This window comes from Rissa tridactyla, chromosome 10 (genome assembly GCF_028500815.1).
Source record: "Rissa tridactyla isolate bRisTri1 chromosome 10, bRisTri1.patW.cur.20221130, whole genome shotgun sequence".
Lineage (NCBI taxonomy): Eukaryota > Metazoa > Chordata > Aves > Charadriiformes > Laridae > Rissa > Rissa tridactyla.
Window position 1 is genome coordinate 4,724,677 of NC_071475.1, and position 27,917 is coordinate 4,752,593.

The 27,917-nt window shown below is 43.9% G+C and overlaps 1 long non-coding RNA gene across 2 annotated transcripts; it reads right to left on the reverse strand.

Annotated features, from left to right (window-relative positions):
- Nucleotides 1-18,731: 18,731 nt before the first annotated feature.
- LOC128915734 (uncharacterized) lies at nt 18,732-27,215 on the reverse strand. Of its 2 annotated transcripts, none has more exons than XR_008468734.1 (3): nt 27,100-27,215; nt 21,630-21,703; nt 18,732-20,305 (listed from the first exon to the last, which is right to left on the reverse strand). It is a non-coding gene; the product is annotated as an uncharacterized LOC128915734 (long non-coding RNA). The 2 variants fall into 2 exon arrangements; XR_008468735.1 differs by lacking the exon at nt 21,630-21,703 and adding an exon at nt 26,853-26,968 and having other exon boundaries at nt 27,100-27,208.
- Between the last annotated feature and the right edge of the window lie 702 nt (nt 27,216-27,917).

Genomic DNA, 27,917 nt, shown 5'->3' on the forward strand with positions numbered 1-27,917 from the left:
GCCTTCCCCCAAAGTTTCATGTTGCTGCACCACCACCTTCCTTGAAGTAGAGGTTTCAACCATCTGCAGTGGAGTTAAGAGGAGAGAAGAGATTCTCATTTCACACAATCATCTCCAAAGCTCTGGTCTGCCAAGTACTGATCTTGTTCCCAGAAAGGGGACAAATGAGTTGAATCTCCTGAAGAGATGGTGGCGGTCAAGTAATTCCCACCTTGAAAGCCTGAGCAGTTGAACCTAGCAGCCATGGCAAGAGCCAACACCTCCCTGCATCAGCCCTGATCATAATATGAGGCCTGTGGACATGCTTTTATATTTAGTCACAGAGTAAATCCATAAGAAGCTGAATGTTCGCTCTTTCAGCACAGTTCTTAATCAGTTTCAGTTCCAGGTAAAACACTTATTTTATGGATAAGAAGTAGGTTAAAAAAGCATCTGCTTATGGGTTCCATGACTTCCAGCCAGTTTACTGGCAAATAGAACGTGAGCTCCCTCTTGGAAGTAGTCCTTCCCAAAGAGCATCAGGTTTTAGTCAAACTGTTATTCAAAGCACGTAACAGGGTTTTGGTATAGTTCAGTTTTGAGTTCACTTTATCAGAAACTTCAAAATGAGGTCAGACTTGCACTGTGGTTCCACAGACATTTCCACCGCACCTTCTGTCCACCACAGCTGTCCCCTCCACTTTCCCAGAATCTGCTGCCATATCGATGGCCCACCAAGATGAATCAGCTGAGGAGGACTCACAAGCATTAGACACATCAGCATCACCATGACTTCCTCACACTTCCCAAGCTGCTGAGCAATATGAACTACTCTAAATAGGACAGCCATAGCAGGCAAACTGTACCCAGGAGAAAACAGCTCTGTAGCATGCTACACCCTAAATCAGGTATGATTTTGAGGGCATGAATTTATCTGCTGGGGAAGACCTGTATTACATAGCTAACTTTTTTTAATTTCTTTTAAACATAACTGCTCTTCCTATCCCTGGTATAGTGGGTCCTGTTGTTTACCCAGCTAGGTACAGTGAAGACCTGTAACCTGAAGCCCCCAGGTACAGCACAGTAGAGGAATTAACCAGTAGCCAGGAAGGCTGCCTAAGCACACTAGTGCTCTGGCTGCTTGCAGGAAGAGATCTGAGCAGAAACATCAAGCCCCTGGCTGTTCTAGTCCTATCTACAGGATGTTCTTTCTGCTTTTATCCACAAGTCCTTTTTTGTAGAAGGGCTGCATTTGAAACAGCATCCTCAGGCACACCGCATGTGCCATCACTTTGTTTCTGCTGCTCCCATTTTTTATATTCGCCTTCACCAAACTCTGTACCCAGAAATCATTCCAACTCTTCCCTCCAAGCTAGTGCCAAAGGTACCATCTGCCAGCATGAGCATGCACGTGGCAGTGGCAGGAATGCTGCAGCCACTCTACTTTGCCCTTTAAAACATGTTCTGCAGGTTCCTGGGTTTAACACTCTTGGGGCTCTGCATAAGACGTTCCCAGTTTGGGGGTGGGTGGGGTGTGTTTGTTGTTCATGGGTTTGTTTTTTTAAAAAAGAAGAGAGGAGAAAAAAAACCACATTGCTCAGACTGCAATTTTACTGCTCCACAAGTTACAGTTTGCCTGTCAATACTAAAGCCAGCAAGGTCTGTCTTTCTAAACCTCTTACTTAGCATCAATTTCCTCTTGATCTGGCTTTTATCAGACAAAGACAGAAATAAAGAGTTTAACTGCTTAAGTTTAAAGGGGCAAGAAGTATTTCTTACCACGTGCTTGCTTCTCTCTATTTTTGCCCCTTACTGTTTAGCTCTGTATCTGCATCTTGTCCCGGCCTGAACCATCATTCCTTTCTCTGCCCCCATTCCCTTTTACAGCTACTCCTGCGTAAATCAGATTTCTCCTGAATAGCTTCTGTTAATCTGACAGCTCAGCAGGGACTAACCCCGTCACTTCCTGCCTAAAGATAAATACCTGCCATGGCATAAAACCTGAACAGAGAAGGATGGGATGCTCCAGGTCAACAGCTATCTTTGTAGCATTGAGGGGGTGGAGACACAGGGGAAGAGGAAAAAGCACCTCGAACACTATCTTTACCACCAAAACAATAGTGCTGCAATATGTACAAGAGGTTAATCATGTCTACCTATCCCCTGCTGAATGTGGTGTGCAGTTTCTTATAAAAGCCAGTGTGGATCTTCACCATTTAACTCTCTCAACTTTTTTCTCTTATTGACCATTACTTCTTACACTCTAAATAAGGCATCCAACCAGTTATCATTACCCAAACAGTGATAATCTTGAAAGGCTACAACCCTCATGTTAAGGGGCAATAAGCCAACAGAGAAAACTCAACCTAGTACATAATCTCTTCTGCCCTATACATATGTCCACTTCCAAGTTTAGCAGAAGAGATTCATACTCTCCTTTCTTCCTCACCCGCCACTCTTGATGCACTCTCTAGAAGTTTTCTGGAGGTAGAAGCAGGAGGTAAGCAGAGGACAGTGCTTGTGGGTATTCTGGGGTATGAGCTTGCACTGTTAACCCCATCTGGCTTGTACCCCATATCATATCAGAGGTGCCATACAGCTCACACTTACATTCAATCTCAAAGTTGTCAGCCTGAGGGTATTGAGAGAAAACAGAAGGAAGCCCAGATTTATTATGTTCAAATGATCACACCTTAAGGCACATCCAAGCCTGACACATGATTTGGGAATGACAGGAGCAGATGCTGTAAAATTCATTTAAAGAACAACACATAATTGTGACAGCTCATAACACCTTCCCTTCTACTGGCTGCATTTGCTGTAAATCCTCCTGCTTTTTCATTCCCTGGCAGGTAACAGGAAGCCTTACCTTCCAGTGGAGTATCTGCACCATTAGCTAACCTCCATCAACTAGGCAACAGGAAGGTAGCCACCTTGAATGACAGTGGTTTCTGGAACAAGCACCCCATCAAGAAGCCCAGGAGGTGATTACTGATCATGTGTTTGCACAAACACACACTGACTCCAGTCTCAAACGACAAGAAGCCAACGGCTTAGGTCCACTGTAAGCACCCGGCCAGTCACTGGATACCCCGTGTTTCTGAGCTTGCTCCATGACTTCAGTCTTTCTCTTTACGCTCTATTCTCACACCCAAACCCACACAGATACTGAGAATCAGGCTGGCCTGGCCTAGAGAGACATAGGAGAAGCAAAACAGCAATAAACAGTGACATCCACAAACAGTGGTGGTCCTGCTGATTTACAAGCAAATGCTGAAAACCATCAAGACATGCCATCACACTCAGATGAGGTGTCGCTGGTGGCAGCTGAGCAGAGGTTTAGAGACTGAGGGACATCTAGTCCTCACCACAGCAGCCTCAAGTGGGCCCTGCCAGCCCACAGGCACAGCTTGAGGCCAGTTTTTAAAATACACATTTGCAAATGTCACACCCTGGAGAAGACAGTGTCAGCTTCAAGTTTGGTTTGAGAACTGAGGAATCCAATTTCTGTTCTTATCCTAGCTGGCATCAGTCTCTCCCTTTATAAGGTCACATCCTAGAGGGAATAATCAGCATCTCCCATCCCTAGAAAAGATCATCAGAGTCTTGGTTTCCTCTTGACTGGTTACAATTCCAAGGGAGACCATTGTGAAATCGCATCATGTAGAATAACAGAGCCTCTGAGCTGGGCATCAGAAATAACAACACTAGCTACAAGGGAAATGCACACCGACACATCTTCTCAGTAGTAAATTGATGATTTTGCTGACAGTTGAGCTGTACATGACCATTTGAAGGAGATTACAGTCCTGTCCTGGGCTTAAATTCCCTCCTATCCCACTATTTCTCAAAAAAAACCCACAAAATACGACCTAATGCAGTAACCTCGCAGAGAAATCAGGTGATTTCTGCCTATGCATTCTGCCTTTGCTACAGAAAAGGCTACATTTTTAAAGACTTTTGGGTAACTGTCATGCTGTTATATTACCAATTGCAAATATAAAAATACAGCAAGGACCAGGTACTGGTGTATCATTGAGTTAGTTTGGCTGGAAGGTTTACATCATATTTTCGTGTTGGAAAAGCTGATGTGCCTTTGTTACTCAAGAAAGGAAGCATATCAACAACAGTCTCAACTCTATGGAGAAGCTGTTTTAAGTACTCATTACCATCCTGTCCCTTTGAGATCTCTCATTTTAGGTTTGCATGAGGTTTGGTAAATGAGAGAGAATGTAGAAATTCAACAGGACAGCCTTCTCCCTCTGTCATTCAGCCCACTGCAGCAGTAACACAGCACTGGGAATATGCTACTTGGACAAAAAAAGAATAGTCACGTCCAGTCTTAAAGGTCTAAGCCAGTCTCCTAGACTCAAGCACTTACATTCTAGAAAACTTTATTCTTGTATCCTAGCTTTACAGCCTGGTCCTAGGTATGCATCTAGTTTAACCAAGTCCATCTTACCCCTTGGGAAATGCTAACAACCTCAAGGAGTTAACCACCAGGAAACTTTTTTTCTAGATATACATCCTTCATTTTCCACTGCTCAATTTAACTAACTCCTACAAGTTATAGCCTTGACCTTGGCTGCTTCTTGAGCAATCCTTTTCCTCTGTCTGGATGCTACAGTCTTTCAGAGAGTCTGTAAATTGTTATTAAACATTTCACTATCTCCCTGATCAGATCAAGGCAGGATTCTAGCTTTGCCTGTTCGGTACCTGCTAAGGGGAAAAGCAGGTTAGATGGCAACAAGGCTCTATGGATAGAGGGAGGAACATGTGTAGTTGAAGAGATCAAGACATGGGAATGGAGAATAATGAACACAGAAGGAAGACCAGATTTGTGTAAGGCAGCACTAATTCCTGCATGTAATTTTGCCTCACCAATTTCAATTAGAAGAAGCTAGGAAGGTAAATTTGTTGAGTTTATTAAACTACAGGCCAAGAATCAAAGGAAAAATCAGAAAGAGGAGCAGCAAAAAAATGCTACTGTACACAAGCTATTATTACAAACAAATATAGAGAACTTTGTGTCTCAAGTGCTTTGCACACTGTAGTTCAGTAGGGCAAGCCCTACTTCTCAGTGGTTAAAAAGGCTCTGCACACTGCAAGAATCTGTCAGTCAGCCATAATGCAGGCTCACGAACAAAGCAGCCTTTATGACCCAGTTCAGCACTCCCCCGCCTCCCAGCACTGCACTAGGCAGGGTAACCTCAGGAAGTTGCATATGCAACAGAAAATCATCCGCTTCCTCCTTTAATATGGTCTCACATCAGTTTCTATAATCTTTACAGTTTTCCCTACCTCTTCTCTCTGCAATGCATACATCTCACTTTGGTTACCATGAAATCCAAAGAAGCACCAAAGCAAGCCTCATGACAACTCCAAACAGATCAAAATTACCGAGCAGGAACCAGGAGTTAAACCATTTGACCTTAACAGTATTCATTTCAGAGGAGTGAGACAACTCTGAGGCAGACCCCCAAAGCAACAGGTTAAGCAAACACTGGGTGTGATTTCTCAGCTGTTGGTTATATGTCAGTGTTTGAATTAATTTGCCTGACAAAAGCCACTTCTACACAACAGTGATCAAGCAAGGTCACAATGACATCTGGCCCTCTCAGAGCAGCTGGTTGCTCCTCTAACCCCTTTGCTCACTGCGCTATGCACAACAGCTTTGGTCTCAGCCACTTTGATTATCAGCTGAGCTATTCTCAGCTACCAAGCTTCACATGGAAGCAGAGTCTGGCCTCAGGCTTTTAAAATACACCTGCAGCTGACTGAATGCAAGACTCAGGCAATGAGTGCTGTTGGAGCCTACTTTCATCAAGGGAAGCTGGAACGTGCAGAGACACACGGAAAACCGAGATCCATTTCATCAGAAATCCAGCAGGGTTACAACTGTGTAACTGTTGTCACAAGTTAACTAACACATCGCAAAACAACACAATAAAAAAGTTCTTGTTTCACCCCCTAGCACAAATATTTCTTCAAAGTTTGAGAAGGACCCCAAACCTTTCTGTGCTGAAGAGGCACTTTGGCATCTCTTTCCGCAGGGCTGAGCCTTCACCAAACAGAACAAGTGATGGAGTGTTCCGAGCCAGGGCACCCTGAAGTCAGGAGGACATCAGGATGGTTAGTAGCTCATCCAAGGCATGCATACCTGAGCAGGACAGGACTAGTTATGCAACTTCATTCTGCTGCTGGTGATTGCAGCATTAAAAACTTAGAGCAGAGCTTTATGCATATGAACAAATGTTTTATTTGCTTCTAACCTCATCTGTACTATACTTTCTCTTATCAGACTTTTCCACCTTTTGGTTGCTTATTAACATCTCAGTTCATTAAGTCTAAAGATTTAAAGCTTTGACCTTTGCATCATTTGCAGAGATATTTTCCTACTGTGTTAACATAAAGGTGCTTTTTCAGCTTGTTTTCCCACATCTTCCTGGCTCAGAAGTGGCAGAACACCTCTGACATGAGACACTCTGGAAACAGCCAACAGGAGAATTATGCAGAAAATCTACTCAGGAAAGACAGATGTTTATACAGGAGAAGAGCTGCCGCTAATCACAGCTATTGCAGCACTGTAAGCTATCAGTAGAAGCCTATGTGTAATAGAACAGTATGTTACGGTACAATATGTTCTACAATAAGATACCAAGGCCTGATCTGACCCAATTCCCAGAAGCTGTACTTTATCAACAAGTGTTATTAACTTCAGCACAATTACTCACGCACACAAGGGTATCCACAGGCAAGTCCTGATTCAGTAACCTCTATAATATGACTAAAGTTCTGTCATATGGGGAGTCAGCACTATTTAGGATGACTCAGGTCACTCTAAATATAAGATACCCACTTTGTCTTACAGTTTTAGAGGTTTTTAAACTACATGTAAAGTGATCTCATGTGCTTCTTTGTATCTTATTGTTCAATCGGGTATTGCTAACTAGGACTGTTAAGTAATCTATTGTATAGTAAACAGTACTCCGTAGTACTACACAGTACATAGAACTCCACTCTAATTCCAGCAGCAGTTTGCTATGTAATTCCTGCTACAGGCAACAAAATTACTGCATGCAGTATACTTCACATTTTAAGGGCTGCAAAGAAGGCATTACATAATCAGTGACAGATACTACAAAGTAAGTTGCTTTGATTTTGAAACAGTCAGAGAAGCTTCTGATGTTCAGCACCCAAATGGCTACTACAGAAACATCCCTCTGTCATTACACTTCTTTCTCTGTCACTGGGCAGTGACAGATCTGTTAAGACTGAGATACAGTGATGTGTAAAAGGAGGAGACTACGCTTGCAAGTCTGAACTGGGTCACGGCCAGTTAGTGGAGTTGTGTGAATTTATACCAGCAAAGATGTGGCCTTGTGCACAAAGTATTCCTCAGAATATAACTTTCCCCAGATTAAGAATACATCTCTGGTGTTAAAGCCTTTTAGCCTTCCAGGAGGTCACGGTTTCAACCTTAAGAAGTAGGGGGGAGACAGGGAAAAGATCCATGGGCCATAGTTCTTCCTATTTCAGATGCTTTTTGTTTTTTTGGCCTTTGAGAGTGTCTCATATCTCATTCCCCCTTGACTGATTCCTTGTGCTGAGGTAGAATAGATAATTCAGCATTCCTGTGCTTCAGACACACCAAAGCATGGATATTAGACTCTGAAACATCATCCTTTACCTAAAGCCAGCGAGTGCAACAGCTTAAGGAAGAGCCTAGAAGAATCCACTATGAAAGCAGATCACCTGAAAGAGAACTATACCCTCTGATGCACACTGAAGTTCTGCATAAACTTGTCTGCTTGCTGTAGCTCTAAGGGAAATCCTTTGTTCTGAGCAGAGTGCCAGCACCATGAGGAATCCCGCCCCTCATCTGTCCGTGGAGCTGTTATTCCTTAGCTGACTCAGATTCAGCAAGGAGACATACAGAGTATAGAATACGTTGCTTTTGTCACCAGTCTACGCTGTTCCTCTGCAGCAGAGCAGGAAGGTCTTAGCTAAATGAGATTAGCAAAAACCCCTGCATAAATTCCCATCAGTTATGCTAAGTAGGAAGTAGGTACCATATACACATCTCGCTTGGGAGACAGTGAGGATACAAGCCCATCCAGGAGAAACTTTTATCTATCAGTTAGTGTCTGTCCTTTAAGAAGGGGCCAGCCTGGGTTGAATCCACTCATGGATTCAAGCCTCAACTCTTTGGCTAACCATCTGTCCCTTGCAGCAGGCTACAACACAGAACAAAAATGCTACTAAAAAAAAAAAAAGCAAAAACAACAGTGCAGGGTCTTCAAACAGAAGTCTAGCGTCATTGGTGATGCCAAACCTTGAGGTGCTTTCACCGATTTCCTAGACTCTACTAAAAGAATTTGTAGTAGAATTTGTACCACCACTCCATGTGCCATTAAGTTCTGCAAACACTTTTATAAACTGCCTTTGCTGCTGGGGACAGCCTTACCCTTCAAGCCTAATGCCTTCCCCCCCCCCCCCCCCAAGATGGGCTTTCTTAGCCTGGTTCATTTCAATATTCAGATTTACTTTGAGGCCCTACAAACTGTCACATTGGCACAACCCAGCAAGAACACTATGGGAGAGGAGCAGACATTACTTGGCCTAGCTTTGCCAACCAAAATCACATTCCTACACCACCTATAGACTGAACAGCTATAGTCTACTGAGCTTCCTGCAGAGCTCCCACCCCAGACAATACAGTTCTCGCAAACCCAAGTTAAATTACCTTCAAGTTATACGTGGTCATTTTGCTTCTGAAGTACAAAAATCATACAATACGATTCCCACTGCCACGGGAAATTTGCTCCCATACTAAACCCAGCTCAAAACAACCCTAGACTTCCAAGCAGTGCAAAGACTTCAGTAGCAAGGAGCAATACAAAGGGTTGCACCTAATGAATTAGGATCCAACTCAGTTAACAATTCTCTGTAGACACACTAGAAATACCACAGACAAAAGCCAAGGAGAGAGACAGTTTTGGGAAGGTCTTGTTGGACTTTGCTATGATTAACAGGAAAATATTTAGGGGAAAAAGTAGCAAGAGACAAAGAAATTACAAAATGGGAGAATTGCAAATACTCGGCTGAGCACAGGTTGTTTTGTTTGCCTGAAAGGGAAGGTGTTTATACGAAGAACCATCACTCTTGTACAGGCATCCTCAGAGACAAGACACAAACACAGTTGAGTTCCCACGGCAGCTCATGACTGAGGGTGAGCACAAGCAGCTCACAGGCCTCCAGCGGGATTAACTGAGCACTTTCTCAGTGTTCATCTCCACCCAGAAGCTGGCATTCTCAGGCCTGCAGTAAGTGATCCACCACCAGCCCTCTGTCTTGCTGTCATCCCCATTAAATTAATCATGTTTTATTTCTTACCGTTTACCTCGCCTTTATGCGTCACTGGAAAACAGAAGCGTACTGTTTGGGAAAATTACTCCTCTACATAATTTGAAGACTTGTGGTTGGATGTAACACATTATAAGGAATGCAAATCCAAAGGTCAGTGCTCCTACAAGTACTCCCTTCCATCACCCCAGGAGTTGTAATTTGGCAACGCAGGCTGGGCTTTTATGTTGGCATCTTTCACAGTCCTGCAGAGGGTCCCCTGACCCTTTCCTGCAACAGCTCCCCAGCTGTGGAGACATGCGCCACATGCCTTCATTGCCAAGATCTTGCACAATTTACTTGCAAGTCTTTAAGGCAGACTCTGATGCCTGTTCTGGGCCCTGGCTGGAGAGGAAGGGAAAGTGAATGCTCCCATTTTAGCTTCAGATTATTTTAAACACATGATGACAGATGCTCTGCAGTGGGAAGGGCCTCCGGCTGCTACTGCAGCATGAGAACACACAGACACACGTGCACGTAACTGCAGGAGATGGGGAGAAGAGCTCAGCACGTGTTCTTGCCCAGTGAGGTGACCCTGCTGCCTCCTGAACAGCAGTGACACAACGTGGGCTCCGAATTAGGTGCCACCTATCTCTGGGTCACAGGTTTCTGCCATAAACACCATATGTTAAAAACCCCACAGCAAAAAAATTAACATTAAAGTAGCTGAAAGCTCCCTCCCTTCTTGGTATTTTTCTCCTTGTCCTCAGTGCTAAAGCCTGGGATTGCTGCAGCACGATGACACTTTCTGCCAGGCTCCAAGGAGGAGCAATGGCTATTTCTGGTGCAGGGAACTGTACCGTCTCTCTTCTGTGAGCTGCTATAGATCAATCTGAACATATCTAAATCCCCAAATCGGGGCAAAAAAAAATATTTGCAAGCAGATCTAAGCATCACAGTCACTCCCCTTTTCCAGAGTGGTCTGGGCTAGCTTTGTCACCTTTTTGACTGCCAGACAGTGCTGAACTTTGCAACCCAAGCCCGTCTTCAAGTCTCCACAGCATCAATGCCTTCCATAGGCACTTACTTCCCCTAAAATCCTACACAACACAATTTGTCCAGTATTACTGGAAGCAAGCATCAAACAAATCCAGTCAGACACCAAAGAGTTATATTCTATCAAACAAGTGTCACACTTCAGCATGCCACCGAGTTAAAGAGGATTTCCCATAGTTTGAGGATACTGTCAGTTTAAGTCCATAATCATCTCTCTACCCGTTAGTCAGCACAGGGTACAGTTAGTCTCAAGAAACCTTGCTCAACACAGGACAAGGCTGAAGATCAGAGCAGGAACAGGAATTGCAGGAAACCAGCATTTCTGAAAAAGGCTTAGGCACCACTACACCAGGATGTTCCTGCTGAAAAGGTGCCCACTGGCAACAAGCACTGACGAGAAGATGGATCTTCATGGGGTATGGCCTGATCTCTACCACATGCTCCTAGCTCAGGAATTGTGATAACTGTTCCCCATTGCCTACAGAAATAGCCAGGCACATCCAGATGTTATTTCACCGAAGGTCTTAGTACAGGCTGAATCACCCTGCAGGTACACAGTACTGCCTCACCAATGACTCAAGGAAGACCTGGTAAGTAACAGGTATCCGATTCCTGTAGCGGTGATGATTGTCATCTTTGCAACAGTAGCAATGCAGTCTTCAGTCACTTGGAAATCACAAAAAAATCAAAGGAAAGAATGAGAATGCACAGAAATAAAGGAAATTTTTTTTATTATTATTTTCTGGGTTTTTTGAGTTATGACTGTCACTGTGATTTATAACTCCATATGCAACAGCTTTAAAAAAAAAAAAACACCCCACAACAAAGGTCACTAAAAAAGCCAGGGCACTATCAGCACAACCCTATATATAGTTGCCAATCTGTAAAACTGTACTGAAAGCCAGTCTTCCATTTCAGAGCTTCATCCCAGATCCCTAAGCTTTCCTTCAGTTGTTTTTGCACGTCCAGAAACATTTTAAGATATAGACCCTGAGCACACAGTCTCTCTACACCCATGAAATCCATTTGTCACCTACACAAGACGGCCACATATGTATTCTTCAAAACCTCTCACACTGCAGAATGACACTGGCTCCATGCCTTCATAAATTTCCTACAGACAGAACTTGAGAGGCCCCTCCATTAGCCATCCCAGGTGCCCTCAAGAGACCCACTATTTTTCTGACATTGAAGATCTGTGCCCATAAAACCCCTACACATCAAGAGATGCTTGGACAAGACCCTGTAAGACAGAGATGATTACCTTGTCAAATTAGAAACCGATCCCACCCCCTATCAAAACCAACTATCACAAACTAAAACATTTCTGTTCTTCCTTTTGTTCCTGGCAAAAGGATTACCAAGTAGATACAGCAAAGTGAATGCATTTCAAGAACAAATTCAATGCACATACACATCAGAGGGTTAAAAATGAAAACCACAGACTCTCTGGGAGATTCTGTTTCTGTTCTCTCAGGCCCCAGTTCCACAAACATGCACACCTGTACTTAATTTTAGTACAGAAACCAGCAGGTTTTTGTAGCACACTCATGGAAACTAGGGTAAGGACACTCCCACGTACAGGATCAGGGCCCAAGGCCATGTCCTCTCACTGGAGTGTACACTGGGAAGTGTCTCCCTCCACAAGATGGAAGTCAGCAGAAAAAGGACACACAACTGGAGTAGAAATGCAGGAAAAAAACTGTTGGTAAAGGGCAATGCCATAGTGGATGGATCTGCAAGACCACTTTAATGTGGTTCTCTACTTCAGGGAAAAACCTGCAGTCTGAAGAGCTTTCCATTTCTACCCAAGTCCACCTGGGGCACTTAAACAAGTGTTGGTATAAAATAGTGCATAATATCGCAAAAAAAACCAAAGGGTTAAGCCCCTAATCACACAAATGGGAACTCGGGACGGACAAGCATTCATCTGGAGAACATGATGAAGCCTAGAGCATTCCTAATCTCAACACAGGTATTGGAGCAGCAACTTTAAGCGAGTGCCATGGCCACCTTCTCACTGTCGTCAGGCTGGAATCTATTCAGCTGCATCTTGCCTCCCAGAGGCAGCCTTGCAAAAAGACTGTTTTTACAATCTGGGAGGCATCTGCTCAGTAATTAATAGCACAGCATTCATTTAGCAATATCTCCTTCCTCCACCCCACTCAGCCTGGGCTTAGCTTTGATCACCCCATATTCTACTCATTCTTAAAAGTCATCAGGATGCAAACAAGTATTCAGTGGGGATCAAGGGCCTACACCTTCTTTTATATGAATCATTACAACAGGGACTTACCACATGAGTCTCAGTAAAGATACTTTCATGAGAGGTACCTTCCAAGAACATGAATAAAACAATTGACAGCAACATACTTGCCTATGTAGGCTTTTGAAATACATCAGTCTCACCTCAAGTGCGTGGCCCTGCGATATGTCAAGCATCATTAGTAGGCTGGTTTGGGGAGTCAGTTGAACTGCTGTTGTCTGATTGCTCCCTTCCCAGACAGCATGACTTACATGGCAGGATTTTTTGCACCTTCATCACAACTTAAATGTTTCATATCACGAACTATTATCTATGCAACGTTTTAGACAGTTTCACAATTTGACTTGTATTGCTGGTCTTCCAGAAACCTGGCATAACATGTTGACAGATGGTCTATTTGGCATTTAAAGAGCCTTGCTTTTTCGCATTGGTCAGATTTAGGAATTTGGCCTGCCCCAGGTAGCATCTTATTTTACTAGTCTTCTGTATTGATATAGAGATAAAAGATCTCAGTCGTGAGTAGTCCTGCTGAGCAGGAGCTGTACAAATGTAGAATAGAAAAAGACATCTCATGCTTTTTACTGCACTTTGAAATAGATTTTTAGGTATCTGACAACAAGATCTTTCTTTCTCACAGCACGCACATGGAGCAGCATGAAGAGAGATGGCGCACAGAAATTAAGACCGTCCATGAAACTCCCCAGAGGAAGGACTGAATAGATCAGTAGCAGGCCTAGATCTGAAACAGGCATTGTGACGCTTCTTAAAAGGGATGGTTCAGTGCGTTTTCTCCTCCCGTCACTTAAAGTCACCCACATGCAGACCCGTCACTTAAAATACATACACACATAGAGCAAACACAGATTTCACTTATCACATTCCCACCACTGCCTCATTAATTTTTTTAATGCATCCATTGCTTGCTCATAAAACCAAGCACTAAAAAAAAAAAAAATAATCTGTGAGTTTCAATCTTCCCTTTTTTGGGTGGTGACTTTACTGGTATGACTTCTACACACACTCCTGGCAACTTTGTAGTTCCTCGCAATTCCCAAAAAAGCTCAGAAAATGCTGACTAACTCTGTTTTTGAGGACAAGAATAAAAGATCATACAGACAGCAGTGAGACATAACCTGGTCGAAGTATGAAATTGCAAGGCCGGGAAAACAGAACTCGTGTACATGCCTATAGACAGGGCAGTACACATGCCCTTGCATGCTAGCTCTTACTCACCATCACAGACACACTATTTTTGCATCAGCTATTGCTCTGGACCTCAGATCTAAAGAGCTGCAGAGGCCATTAGATGCCTAATCACCCATGATTAATCCCGATGGAGCTTTCCCATTCACAGGAACACTCCCTGCTTCCGAACAAGAACAGCAGAGCATTCTCAATTGTGTCTCAACATGCTCTATGAAGTGTGATGAAAGACAGCAAGAAATTTATCCCGGAGAAACACAACGGGCTACTGGCGTTTTAATAAACTCGCACATTTAGTTCTTCATGAGTGCAGCCTCCTATTACCTGTGGTGAGCCAAACTGCTAACCAGCACACGCCTCTGGGACAGTCCCTTTAGAGCTGTCAGAGCCCACATTAACATGCCAAACACGCTAAGCTTTAACTTCTCTTTGTCCCTTTCACTGTCCCATCTGCTATTTCCTTAAAGTGAAACCCCAATTCCAACAACATGCACCACTCACACACAGAAAGATACACTCTGACAGGTCTGTGGCTACATCCACTGTTCCCTGTATAAGTCCTTCACATTTTAGGAATGCTAAGTCATGTCCTTGGAAGCCCATACTCAGCTGTGCACTACAGCAAACAAAAGCTAAGCAGGTTTCTCTGGATTAGGCTCTAGCTTCAGCATACATGCATGTGGAACTATTTCCCATAGGTAGTCTTTCTTACTCAAGGATGCAGGTGGATAGCAAGGTAAGGATTTTTCAAAACCACATATTATTCCAGACAATTCACTTCTACAGCACCCAACAATTTTGCACTGGAAAGGTACCTTATATCTTATAGATAGGAGTGAACATCTCGGGTGGGGAGAGGGAGCAGGACAAGGGAGACACAGACAGGGACAACACAAAACAAAACAAAAAAACCAAATCACACACCACCCCCCCCCCCCCCTATTAAAACTCTCACATTGAGACACCCAAAATCATCAATTCTAACCAGACGTCACAGCCAGAATCCTTAGGTGACACTCCAAGCTCTTTTAAAGATTTCACGTGTGGTTTTGGCCACTCCCTGCCTTAGTTTCCCCAATTACACAATCATAAGTTTAATTCTTATTTGCTAACACTGAAGGAATGTAGATAACAGTCGCTTTGGGGGCTTGTTTTCTTGCCCATGATTTACTGCTTTGTTTCATGCTTGGGACAACCAGTTCCACCTGAAAATGCCCAGAAATGCTGTCCCCACCCTGAAATTTCATATACAAGAACCACGCCAGCTACATCTGGCAAGTTCCGCTTCTGTGGCCACAAACTTAAAAGTGAAGTGTAAAGAGATGCATAAACCCCATATGCATAAAGAAAAGCAGCTCCAGGACTGCACCTAGGCATAGGACAACATATGCACACTGCAGTCAGGCCTTTCTCTTGACATCGTTTATATCAGCTAACCTCCCAATATTTCAGTTCCAGCCAGCCAACAATGCAAACTCGCACCCCCTTACCTAAAGTATGTTGTTGCAACAATAGAAAGAGACACTATAAGTTTCCAAGCAAACGGAGACAGACAGGAAACTAAGATGGATAAAGAAAGTAGAGTCAAAAGAAAGCAACCAAACATCACAGAAATACGCACCCAGGAGCTCCAAATTCTCATGGCTCAGTCCAATTCTCCAAAAACACCAGAGGGTGAAGCAAGCATATGTTCCCACACACATGCTGTGACCGGTTTTTGCACCACCAAGCCAACACTATGCAAATAAATAAACCCCAAAGGCCTGCAGAGACTTACCTACTCCCCTAGGCACTTGTCCACCAGGCCCTGCAGGCTCCACCGGGACAGGTATCTCCCATGGTGATCCCTGGGATCCATGCTTGGGATGAGGAGACAAGACCAGTACTTCACTTCTCCCACCTCCAGAGCAGCCAGACTGTTTTTTTTTTTACCCCCCCACAGTAAATACGATTTCACACAGCTGCTCTTAACATACACACTTGGAAACTCAGCGAGCCCACTCACCACTACTGACCAGAAGACTCACAAACCCCCCAGCTCCCCTCATGGCCCATCAGCTAAAATGGCTTCCCCGGTCACATGGGGCACCTTCAGCCAATCAGGAGCCCTGACCACCGCGGCCTCCTTCAGCAGGGAGGAAAATTGAGGTATTGCTAGAAAATAGCCACCTTTTTCCCAGTGCTTCACCCAGGGCTGCTAATTAGCTCCCCACTGAGAGAAGCACACTGGTCCCTCATCACTTTTTACAAGTAGGCTCTGGAGCCTGTGGAGAAGTGAGAGCTCTCCCCAGGGATGAGGCTGGGGTGGGCAGAAATTTGGAAACCCCTTTCTCCACCTGGTAGCCTGCAGTGTGTCTCGGGATTTGTTTTCAAATTAGCAAGGTATTTCAGAAATCACAGGGCTGGTACTTCTGCAGTAGACAAGAAGCCATGGGCTATTTTTTAAATGGCCACCAGCTGAGGCATAACGTTGGTTTGAAAACCAGGAGGTGACACAAGGCCAGAGCTGAAAGTGTCAGGATTCCAGTTCAGGTTCTTCGGGGTAAAAACCCTTCTGAAGCCTGCACATGGTTAGTGCAGGTTTTATAATATCACTGTGCATCCATGAGTCACATTTTTATATCCTGCAGGTGCCCAGGCCATGCTGGCAAACCATCCTTTTACCTCTCCCTTGTATTCACATCCATCTTTTCTGTAAGTATGAAGACAAAAGAAACCTTTTTCAAAAGGGGAGGTTAACCTGTCTTCTCAGACAAACCAAAGAAAATGTGTGGTTTGAACTGTGAGTTCTCCTGATGCATCAGAACCATCATCCAGTTTCACAGAAAGCACCACAGAGCTGACAGAAGGTTTTGACCTAGTTGATTGCCTGGGAAGAAGCCTTGGTGTTCATCTGCTGTAAAGTCTATCCTTCTCTAACAGAAAAAAAAAGAGAGCTGTAAGACTAACACTTAATTCATGCCTCTCACACATCACTCCTTTACCAAACCACTGCCCTAGATGGATATAATTTATTCAGTTTTCTTCATTGTTCCCAGCTTGTTCTTAGAGCTCACGAAGTCACTTGTCCTGTGACTTGGTAGTAAAATTCACCAATTCAATGCAACAAGCTCCCAACTGGCTGCCAGATAGCAAGAAAGCCATGTGATTTCTAACTTTATTGAATTGGAACCTGGGAGTTGAAGAGCCCCATATCTCACAGCCCGTCCTTGGCTGAGCGCGTTCCCTGCTGCTCTCCTTTCTTTGAAGACTCAGATTTCATTCAGACAATGAGACCTGTCTAGCCAAATACCACCTCCAGCCCTCGCTAAACTAAATCCAACTATCCACATGAATGATGAGCACAACCTTAACTATGTGAATCTCCAACCTACAGCGTCTGAGCACACACTTGGAGGCGATTGCTCCTGTAAGAAGTATAGCCAAGCCACCTGCACTGCAATGATATTTATGTACCAGCACTATCTTCCAGAAAAAGCACTTTAAATATAGTAATGATTTTAGATTCACAGCTAAGTGTAACTGCTCACACCACTTTGCAGATGAAAAGCCCTGAGGCAAAGGTATGTTAAGCGACCCAGATCTATGGCAAAGCTTGGAACAAAACACACTCTCTCTGCTTTATAGTGTTAAGCTGTAACTAGAAACACAATCTTCCTTTATATTAACACCTCCTCTGCCCGGTGTCATTGAGAATAATGAGATAAAAATTGCAGCAACATAACTGGAATGGAAATTAGTCGGTAGTCCTTGATAAGACTGTCTTCGTTGCAAGGTGATACTGCTTTGTTAGTTTCCAGCTGACACACATAGAACTGGCAATAGCCTTGCGGTCTTGCATAGAGCCTGAAATGGATGCATTCCCACTTTTTTGGTTGAACATTGAATGTCATGCATTGATTTTCTACTCAGCCCAGAGGTGTCCTTCACAACCTGGGGCCTCAGTTGGCCCGAGAGCTCACCCTAAAACTGGAGATTTTGACAGGAAGGTTCTGTTAGATGTTACACCATAACTTTGTTGGTTAGGGTGTGGAGGAAATGCTGTCCAACCTGCTAACTGAGTAAAAGGTCCTTTGAACTGTAGTTACCTGTTGGCACAGGTTTAGTTGTCACAGAGTTTAGTTAGGCAATCTAAATTGTTTGCATTTGATTATACATATAAAGAAAATGTGAAGCTGCGTCACTTTGAACTGAGATATTTTCAAAAAGACATCGATAAACAGCTCAGGAACACACTGTAGGAACACCTAGATGTCTCTACCAGGGGAAAAACAGATGAGAGAGACCTCAGGACAACCCTTTATGTTCATTCATTTGGTTGTTCATCCATTCATACTGTTACCATCCTCCTCTTCAGTGCCAGTGGTTTTTGATAGAGCACAAAGGAAAGTCTTGGATGGACAAAACACAAAATCGGTATCCCCATATGGTGGCCAGTCCTCATATTTGGACTAGATTCTTCCACAGTGTCTACATTTTGTGGGAGTGAAGGTTCACGTTGCACATGGACCATATCCAGACCCACATGCAAATGTGCAGAGTCCCAGCAATGGGCAGTTTTCAAGGGGTTTTATGGGACTGGTGGTAGCATAAAAACACACACAAGAGAACACAAAGTATTCTAGTTACCCAATACACAGACATCCCACACTCCCTGTGGCCAGGCTCTCTAAGGGCATTTGTTCCGTGCTGTGGGGGTGTTGGTAACAGAGAGAGTTCCAGAGATATGGAAAGGTAGGTAGCTTGGTTCACAGAGGAAGCACTGTGCCTGTATTGTAGAGGAAAAATATAGTGATGACTAAGGGAGGGAAGACAGAAAAGGAAGAAAATATTTAATGTCAAAGAGCTCCAATGCTCATCCTGATTTTTAGCATCAGCCCTTTTGTGTCTGCCCACATTTATCTGGAACAATTCCTGGCTGGTGAGAGAGAAAATAAATGTAGTTCTGTAGGCTACATGCCAGAATATTCATGAGAGCTGTAGATGATTTATAGCTTACCAAAGACACTGAGATCAGTGCTTGGACCACATTGGCTCTTTTTCTATGACAAGGTACCGGTCTATATAGCGCAGAGGGATTAGGGCCTATCCATCCATCCAAGTTACACATGGGACATCAGGTTTCTGATACCAGGGGAAAAAAGCTCCCATTTGCTGCCTCCTGGCTCTGCCCCATGAGCTGCAGTGTGTCCTGTGCACCACTAGTATTTCAGCCTCTTTGCTAACAAAGCAGATGTTTGACAGGCACAGAGATAATTCCTTCAAGATCTGTAACAGCTGTGGCCAGCATTCAGATAAGAGGCCCTATATTTCTACAGCCACCCAGCCAAGGCCTTATGCAACTTGGTTAAACTGCCCTTTGAGACGCTGCCTTGCCAGCTCGAGTAAGTGGCAGACACCTCTCCACGGGAGAAGAAAATCAGTCTTTTGTTAGACATCAGTTTGCTTTTCCTTTGGGCTCAAATTTTGAAACACTTTATTTTTCCCTCTGTATTGTTTTTGGGAGGTTTTCATAATGTAGAATCTTCATGCATCCAAACATGGGCTGCTTCTGCCCCTGCCAGTCTTCAGTGCTTCGGTGTGGAGGCAAATTAGCTCTGCCTCTGTAGGAACACAGAACTTTCGTGAGGTCCATGGTGTTGAGTGGCCATTTTTGTAACCCTGATCCTCTTCCTGTCTGCCTGACACTTGTTTGCTCTGTGCAGGGTGTACTCTACAATTGACACGTGGAGTTTAAAGGATGCTCTTTCTGGAACTAAAATATCATTCAGTGCCCATTCATTAAGGAAGAGAGAAGAGAAACGAGGCTGAACTCAGCAGAATCCCTTGGGTGCTCCTCAACAAGCAGAAGAGTGTCCCAAGACATTTTTGCACACAAAATAGGAAATGTGGGGAGGTATAACACAGAGGTACTCACATTACGTGGACACAAGTCAGCTGCAGTAGCCTAACATTGACCTGGTATTGTACCCACTTAAAAAAGAAAACCCAATGTCAGGTATTAGTGCCTTAGTCTCAACACCACCAAGTGCAGCAGATTTGGCTTTTACTGGCTTAAATATTTCTGTACTATAGTTCATACCTATGGTGTCATCACAACTTCTTGGTTCACTGAAATCCAGGCTTGGCATACCTGTCTCAGAATTTAAACACAGACCCCGTGTACCCCCATACACAAAATGCCAGGCAACAGAAAGCCTGCCTGGCACATTTCACATGTGGTTTTGGGATCTCAGAAGTAATAGAATATGTGCAGATGACATGGAACAGCTGACATCAAAGCAGCCAGAACTAATCTACTGATCTTTAAATTAGGAAGGCTTTGGAAAAAATGCAGGTAGATGAAAAACTTCCATATTCTCAGTGAGGAGCTGAAAATAAAACTGAGCTTCATCAGTCCAGACATCGATTTCTTCAGGGTTGATTACTCTGGGAGTGGCCATCACAAAGGCAGATCTAGGAAATAGAACACACATGAGTGAAGTTCAAAACAACAGCACATGATCAGTCTTTGCAAAACAGGAGTCATAAAAAGTCAAAGAAACTATTAACACTTCACCCTTCTATTGCACCTCCCTTTGGAGGCCTTCAATGGGCTTCACCAAAGACACGTGTCAGCTTATGATGCCTTTACTCATGCACCGTGCTATATACGTGACCTCATTTGATTTTATGGTTCAAAGCAGTATGTTAAGTACAACGGCATCAGACTCTTGCCCTGCCAATGCAGTGTCAATCATTTTAGGATTGTTTTTTATTGATGAAAACGCTGAGTCAGAAATTACTGCCACTTTCTCTTGTTGATAGTTTTTATATTCAGAGTCCAATGTAACATCAGTTACAAATACAGAAGTCTGATGATCAAGATACTAGTCGAGGAAAAATGGAAAACTACCTGAGGTGTTAAGTGCTGCTCTCAGTAGTTGCTACACTGCATATGCAACATTATTTACTACTTTAAAAGGTATGAAGGGCTTCGCCTATTCTTACACTTGCTCTTTCAGATTCAGATGGGGGATCATCTTATCTCTTCCTTGCATACATGTGAAAGGTCACTAAAGACAGGCCCGTTGAGGTACGAGTAAACTGAATCAGGACCCTGTTCTCTGCTACATTTTGCCCTTGCTGAAGGAAATACCTTCGCCCACAACAGCAATTCCACAGTGGGTAAAATTTAATGATCATCATAGCGTGGCATATTCCTATTGTTGTTATAGTGATCCCAGTAAAATCTCCTGGCTGTAGCTGTCATTAACAAGGATTTCCTCTTGCAACATATTGTGGTTCAGTTGAATGATAATTCCACTAAGGAACGGTGTCCATATAGCAATGGATATGTGTGACGTGATCCTGCAGATGGTCAACATTTAAAAGAAGTAAAAATGTCTTAGATGGTTTTATGGCCATTTCACAGTAGTGAGAAATGAAATTAGATTAGATGGGAGTGGATTAGAATAGATTATTTTTGCTCTGGCCTATATTCTCAGGGATTTCTGGGAGCTTGAAATCACATTATGAATCCATTATTCCAAGTGGAAAAAGCCAGAGCAGAATTTCCGAGAGCTTTTCTGCTGTTTTCCTCAACTCCCAGGTGCAAATTGTGTTGATTTTTTCCCTTTGGGCCCTTCCTCTGAATATGCTTAAGGGGTGTTTTGGAAAAGTCCTGCTGAGTTCTGGCCAGGCTAATTGAGGCAGGGACTGCCTGCGTGTCCCCTGCCTACACATCACCCTCACAACGCAAGACTAGGCCGTAATCCAACCAACATCACTGAATACGCACCAGACTCTTTCTGACCTTGTGTCATGTTCAGGTGTTGAAGTGTCCACTCATACCGGAGATGCTTCAGTAGGTTGCTGTGGGAATCAGATCCAATTAAAACACAGTACCTTCATGTTTCAGCCACTAGCCCACACTTTGAGTCAAAGAAAGCAGCTGAAATGCTGAGCAAGGGGAATTGGGTCCTCTTATTTATCTATTGCACAGAGCAGCTAAAACCATAGCTGCCCAAAAGGATGAGGAAGAATGCTTTGAAGTACCAGTGCAGTCCTGAGAGCTGTTTCCCAGCAAATATCTTCATTAAAATGTTGCTTGTTAATCAAGTATTTCCATTTCTGGAGGTTCTCGTTGCTTGGTTTTTAGCTTATAGATGTTCTTCAGAATGGTTAAATTCTTTTCTTCCCCTGTACAATTACTCAATGTGGTCACAATTTTGAGACAAACTGTATTAGTGGAGGGCAGAACTTGTACTGCCATGCCAGAATTTTGCATTCGCAACCTTTCTGCAAGCAGATTTCTTTGGTTTAACCCTCAGGTCAGACATCTAGCTGATATATATAGAAATGACTTTCCATGGACCCAGCTAAAATGAATCTGAATGTCCAGTGAAAGAATTATTGTTTGCGACTGATTGCACTCAAGAGTTGCAACACAAGGGAGAGTGGTTTTTTGCTTTTTTTCTCCTTGTCGCCTTTGGAAATTTCACAACCTTCAGTTAGCCAGACTCTGAGTCTGAGCTGAGGATCTTGCAACACTGGTTTTCAATGCCACTGAAAAACAAATCTGTACAGCGTCATAACTTTCATTGATCCACCAGGTTGGATCCAAGCTGATAGCAGCTCAGATGAGATCTCAGGAAAATAAAAGTCAGACTTGTTGATTCAAACTGACATCGAATGGAAACCTGGCAGCACATAAGCTTTCTGGTTAGCAAACAGACCACATGGCCCAAGACTTCACTCAGTGCAAACTCTGACACAGTACAGTAAGGCTGGCACCTTCTAGGGTAAGGCTTTTCTGGTCCAGGACTTTCTCTTCAAAGTCACACGTCTACTCAGAGTAACCAAGAGTCCAGTGGCCAGATGATTTCATGTTGACAGAGACATATCTCTGCACTGCCTGGTTGATACAAGGGACTTAAACCTGGGGAACAGTTACCTCATGTTGTCACGTGGGCAAGGGAGAATGTGCAGAAAAGCTACATACTAATACGTATATTTAAAACAAGCACACAACTATATCTCACACTGAGCCTCATGGACGCATGAATCTGCTTGCTGCAGGATGTTATGGAGTCCAAAGGCATAACTGTGTTCAAAAAAAGGATCAGCCCACAGCTGATGTCTGGTATTAACCTGAAGACCCACAATGAACTTGTGGCTTAGAAGATCCCCTAGTCGCTGCTGGCTGTAACTGAAAGGACAGAATTTACCTATACCCATTTCTTTTTCTCTTTCTGCAGGTAACTAACCACCACTGGCCACTATCAGTGAGAGGAGCTAAGGCCCTGAGATCAGGCAGTATAGCTAATTTTAAGTTAGAGTCTAGACTTTAGCCAGTGGATCAGAATTTCCTGAAATTACTGAGCTTCCACACCAGGTGCTGTAGCTATTTACCACGCTGCAGCCACGGGTTTTCTTGTCATAACATAGCACGTGCCAGATTTTATATGCACCTGTATTTTATAGTCAGTGTGCCTCAGGAATGAAGATTGTGCAGACATTACTGACTTTCCTTATTGCTTCTCCAAATTTTGTATTTGCTCCATAATCCAACATGGATTTGTGTCAATGGAGCCTAGAGTACCTACTGCTCTCACTTCATGGCGATAGAGCCGCAGTGTGTTCACTGCATGTTGTTGATATTTTTCCTCCCTGCAACTTCACCAGTGACCCTTGCAATACTGACACAGCGCAATGGGACTTAGTATGGGTGGCCTGAAGAGATGTGTGAGCGGGTTGCACAAGTGGAGGATGCCTGGGGAACGCTCTAAATTCTCAGCTTGCTGCAGGTCTCCAGACAAATGTATTCTCCAGCAGATTTGTCCAGAAACAGAGAATCATTGCGGGGTTGGTGCCTGAGGCTGAGTTTGAGCCTGGATCTAAGAAAGGGCTTAAGCATGTGAGTCTTTTTACAGGATTCTTGCTAAAACTTAAGCATGCTTGTACATGCTCTTGTTGGAGAAAGACCAGAAAACTCAGCACCTCAAAGCACAAAGACACACAGCTGCAGGGCAAAAATCTAGACAACGGGAATTTTTGCTGTTGACCACGAAGTTATCAGAACGAGATTCAATATCTATCATCACCTAAGGGTTCTCCTGCTGCTGCCAGCAAGATCAGAGGGATGGAAGCAGTGGCTACAGCCTCTAGGAGAGATTCAGCAGCAGCTCCCCAGGATATATCCCTCCCTCATAGCAGCAATAGCCAACGTAGCCTTGCAGGGCAGGGCAGCCATCGGATGGCCACTGCAGGAAACTCTCTACCTTGCTCATTCCAAAAACCAACCCTATGAGTCTTTCACTGGATAGGTGACTAGGGATTTCTGTTACATTTTCTAGCACTTCATTCCATCACACCCATTGTCTTCTTTGCTGAACAACAGCAGGTTTCAGCCTTGCTCATCCTTCATATTCCATCTCATCCAGGACCAGGAACACCTTGAGAGTGACAGAAATCATGACTGCAGCATCTAAAAAGACAAAGTCCTTGAGGACTCCTCCTCCTTGAGGAGGCCAAAATGGCCACAGCACAAGGAGAGAGATGCCAGGCTCCTTGGACCTGGGGGCACAGCCAGAAGAGGTACTGCAGACTGGCTATAGTGCAGGGTCTTTGAAAGCTATAGTACAGGGCCAGGGACTCAGATGCCAGCCATCCAGATAACCCAGTATGATCAAGGTTCACTAGTTCTGCTCATGCACAGTGAGAAGAGTTTTAGAAATGCTCTCATTGATGCTTTTGGCATATGGGACCTGGGGGCTGTTGGTTTTGTTTGTGTTTTCCTCTTTATTTGTTTTCTGTTATTATACTGATGTGGTCCTCCCTGCATGTACTTTGCCTGGATCTGTCCCATGGTCTTCTTAGTGATGTCACAGGCAGGGTTATGGCCACTTGTGACAGCATGTGCAAAAATAACCCTTCAGAAGATAAGAAAGACACTGGAAAGACTGCCAGGAGGCAGGAATCCTGCTTCTGTGTGAAATGTCCCATGTCAATAAGTCATTAAAGAGGGAGAAAAATATAAGGAGTGTAAGGAATGCATCAAGCACTACATTTTCCTTTAGATCTCATCTGAGGCTCGACAGGGAGACAAAGGATCAGGGACCTCACATTAGCTTCACCTCCTTCATCCTGTATTCTTGACAGGAGCAAGTGAGAACGTGAGGACTGAGCTTTCCTAGAACCTCTTCCGCTTTTCCTGGAAATAAGTCTTGAGTCACATGATAGTGTTTTGCTGCTCTTTAGGAATTCCAGATCCTGAATGAGGCAGACTGTAAACAAGGAAACCTGATACCTCAAGGACAGAAGGAGAGAGAGAACAAGATGTCCATAGACACACTGGAGTGCGTTCAAGCACTGCTCTGTGTTCTGCGGTTTGTTTATAAATGTGCCTGTCTCACACATATATATACACTCCTACAGGGTACATACTATCATTTTTTATCTCACATCACTAAAAGCAGCCCAGAGAGAGTCAGTCATAAGCAAAATGGTGTTCTCCAGGACAGGCACTACTCTCTCAGCCCAGGGCTAACCACAGCCCTGTCTTTGCATCTGCAGCTCTGTGGTTTTAAACCCAGTTATTTTCTGGCACGAGGCAGGGATTGCAAGGCCATGTTTGTGGGTGCAAGCAGGTACATGAGCACCCACAAGCTGCCACTCAATACCAGCCTCTCTTGGCTGGCTGGTCACTAAAACCCAGTCTGGCTTTTAAGGAACATAGCTGAGTTTGTGGCTGCTGGGGATGAGACATCGGGTGGGCGCTGGAGAGCAAAGAGAGGATTTTTTGAGCAAATAAGCAACATGGTTAAAAAAGAAATGGGACAGATTCCTCAAAAGGCATAAGGAGAAAAAAGAAACTTGGAGAATCAGGGGTAGCAGCTGGGTTGGTACACGACACCACTGAGACCTTTGCGCAAAGGGAAAAAGGTAACCACAGGAGAAGCCTGAACCTTTACATGAGGAGCACGCTCTTTCTCCTCCGAGTCAGGTGGAGTTTGCAGTCCTATGCCAAAGACTCGCGTTAACTCCAAAAAGCTCCTTAATCCTAAAACATTTTCAGTCTTAACATTAAACATTTACGTCTTATCAGAAAATTAGCCTTAAGCCTGATACAGCTGGAATTCATCCATAAACAGGGTCAAAAATGGCTTTTTCTCCCTCCATTTATAATAGAAAACTTTTAGACAGTTGGATACAAACCTTTGCTATCGAATCCTTCCCAAGTGAGTTAATTTGTTGCCATTTGCAAAATGTTGATCAAGAAGCCCTGTTTGCTTAATTCTTTTTTTGGAGGCACAACCCTCAGTGGTACTGTGAGAGGAACATGCACAATCGTAGCAACCAGGCCATTAATTAAAGCCTTATAAAACCCCAACTGAAGTTACTGGAAGGATTCCCATTGATCCATTAGATTTTGGATAAGGCTTGAAATACAGGAATTGAACAGAAAAGTGCATAGATACCTCTTCCCTCTCTTGCCGGATTTTTCCTGTTATTGGTATTTTCCTTTGTGTGTCCAATGCCATGGGGATCAATGATCAAAATCTCTGCCGGAAAGAAAAGGTGGTTTGTTTTGCATGTGGTGCCTGCAGCATCGGTGCTCAGGCTTGGTTCCAGCTGCTGGGTGCTGTCTCCCTGTCCTCCGAGTGCTGTGGTATCTCCAATACCAACACGGCTGTGACTAACAGTACTGCGCAGTGACATGGGCGTAGCACAATCTCGCAGGGTAAGGAAGGGGCCTCACTGCAAATTTGGCCATACCCCACTGAAATGGGCCAAGCTTTACTGGTCGATGGGGGCAGCAACCTCGGGGGATTTCGCTGAACGACTTCGCATAACAAAACTGTTTTTCTCATGCTGCAAGTAGAGCCACTGTCCAGAGCCATTCACAGAATCTTTCCTCAGTCCTCTCCATTCTTATACATTGGTTTAGCCCAGAAAGCACCAAGACCAAAACAGTGGAGTAGCATAAATACGGAAACTATTGGAAAGAAAAAAAACTCACTCATCTCAAGAACTATGGCAGTACATCTTCTTGGTTAGAGAGCTGCTGGAGACTCATTTTCTTCTAGCCCTGAGCTAAGCACCTGCCAGATCATTTTTCTGCTGCAGTATTACTTTCTGTAAAGTACAATTGTTTATTATTATTATATGTCACCAATATGACTTGTACTCAGCCTAAGAGGCCTAATAAATACTGGAAAATTCATGAGGAAGTGCACATAGAGTTGCAAGACAATGTTAATACTCACCATATAATTGAAAACTTCAGCTCCCCCACCAAACCAATGGGGCTGTGTCGTTCCTGCTGTGCCCTCCTGCCTGAGTACAGCTACACAAACAACTCACCGCGACTTTGCCATCCTGCAAGAAACTGCCTGTCTGCAGTTGGATATACTCTTAGATAAATGTCAGCACGTTCCCTTGGCCACAGAAGCTGCTTTATACCCTCTGCAGTATTGATAGCGGGCAGCTGGGCTGTTACCGGGGAGGAACAGACAAGCCAGAAATCAGCCCTAATTTATCTCAGGCCAACTTATTCACGCAGCCATTGCCTGGAGCTGCTGCAAGACACTTCTGGGCCCAAGTTTTCATCTCTGGATCCTCAGGAGATAGTTCTAATGGGCTGAAACATCTCAGAGGAAGATTAAAAAAAACCAGCCAACAGTGATATCTTTTGCCAATCAGCAAAATCTTTTCCTGACAATCCACCAGTGTGTGGATGCCTGATGGTTTATATCCCTTCTGATATTTCCTCTCCTATCGCTTAAAACTGTGAATTCTCTCATTAGTCATACTGTACCACTTCCAGCACATCATTTAAACTTTCTTCATCAAAACAGCATTTAAACAAAGATTAACCTATTTGAAATGTGGCTGCTGTCGTCACTTCCCTCTGTGCTCTATTTATTCGCTGCTCTGTTCTTTTTTGGGGTAGTCGTGCCAGGTAGCTTTTGATGAGTAACATATTGTTTGCGTGTTACTGTCATGTAGCCAACAAAGCCCCAGAGACACCATCAGAAGTAAAAAAAAAAGACCATTGAGCGATACTGAAATAAGCTTTTCTGCA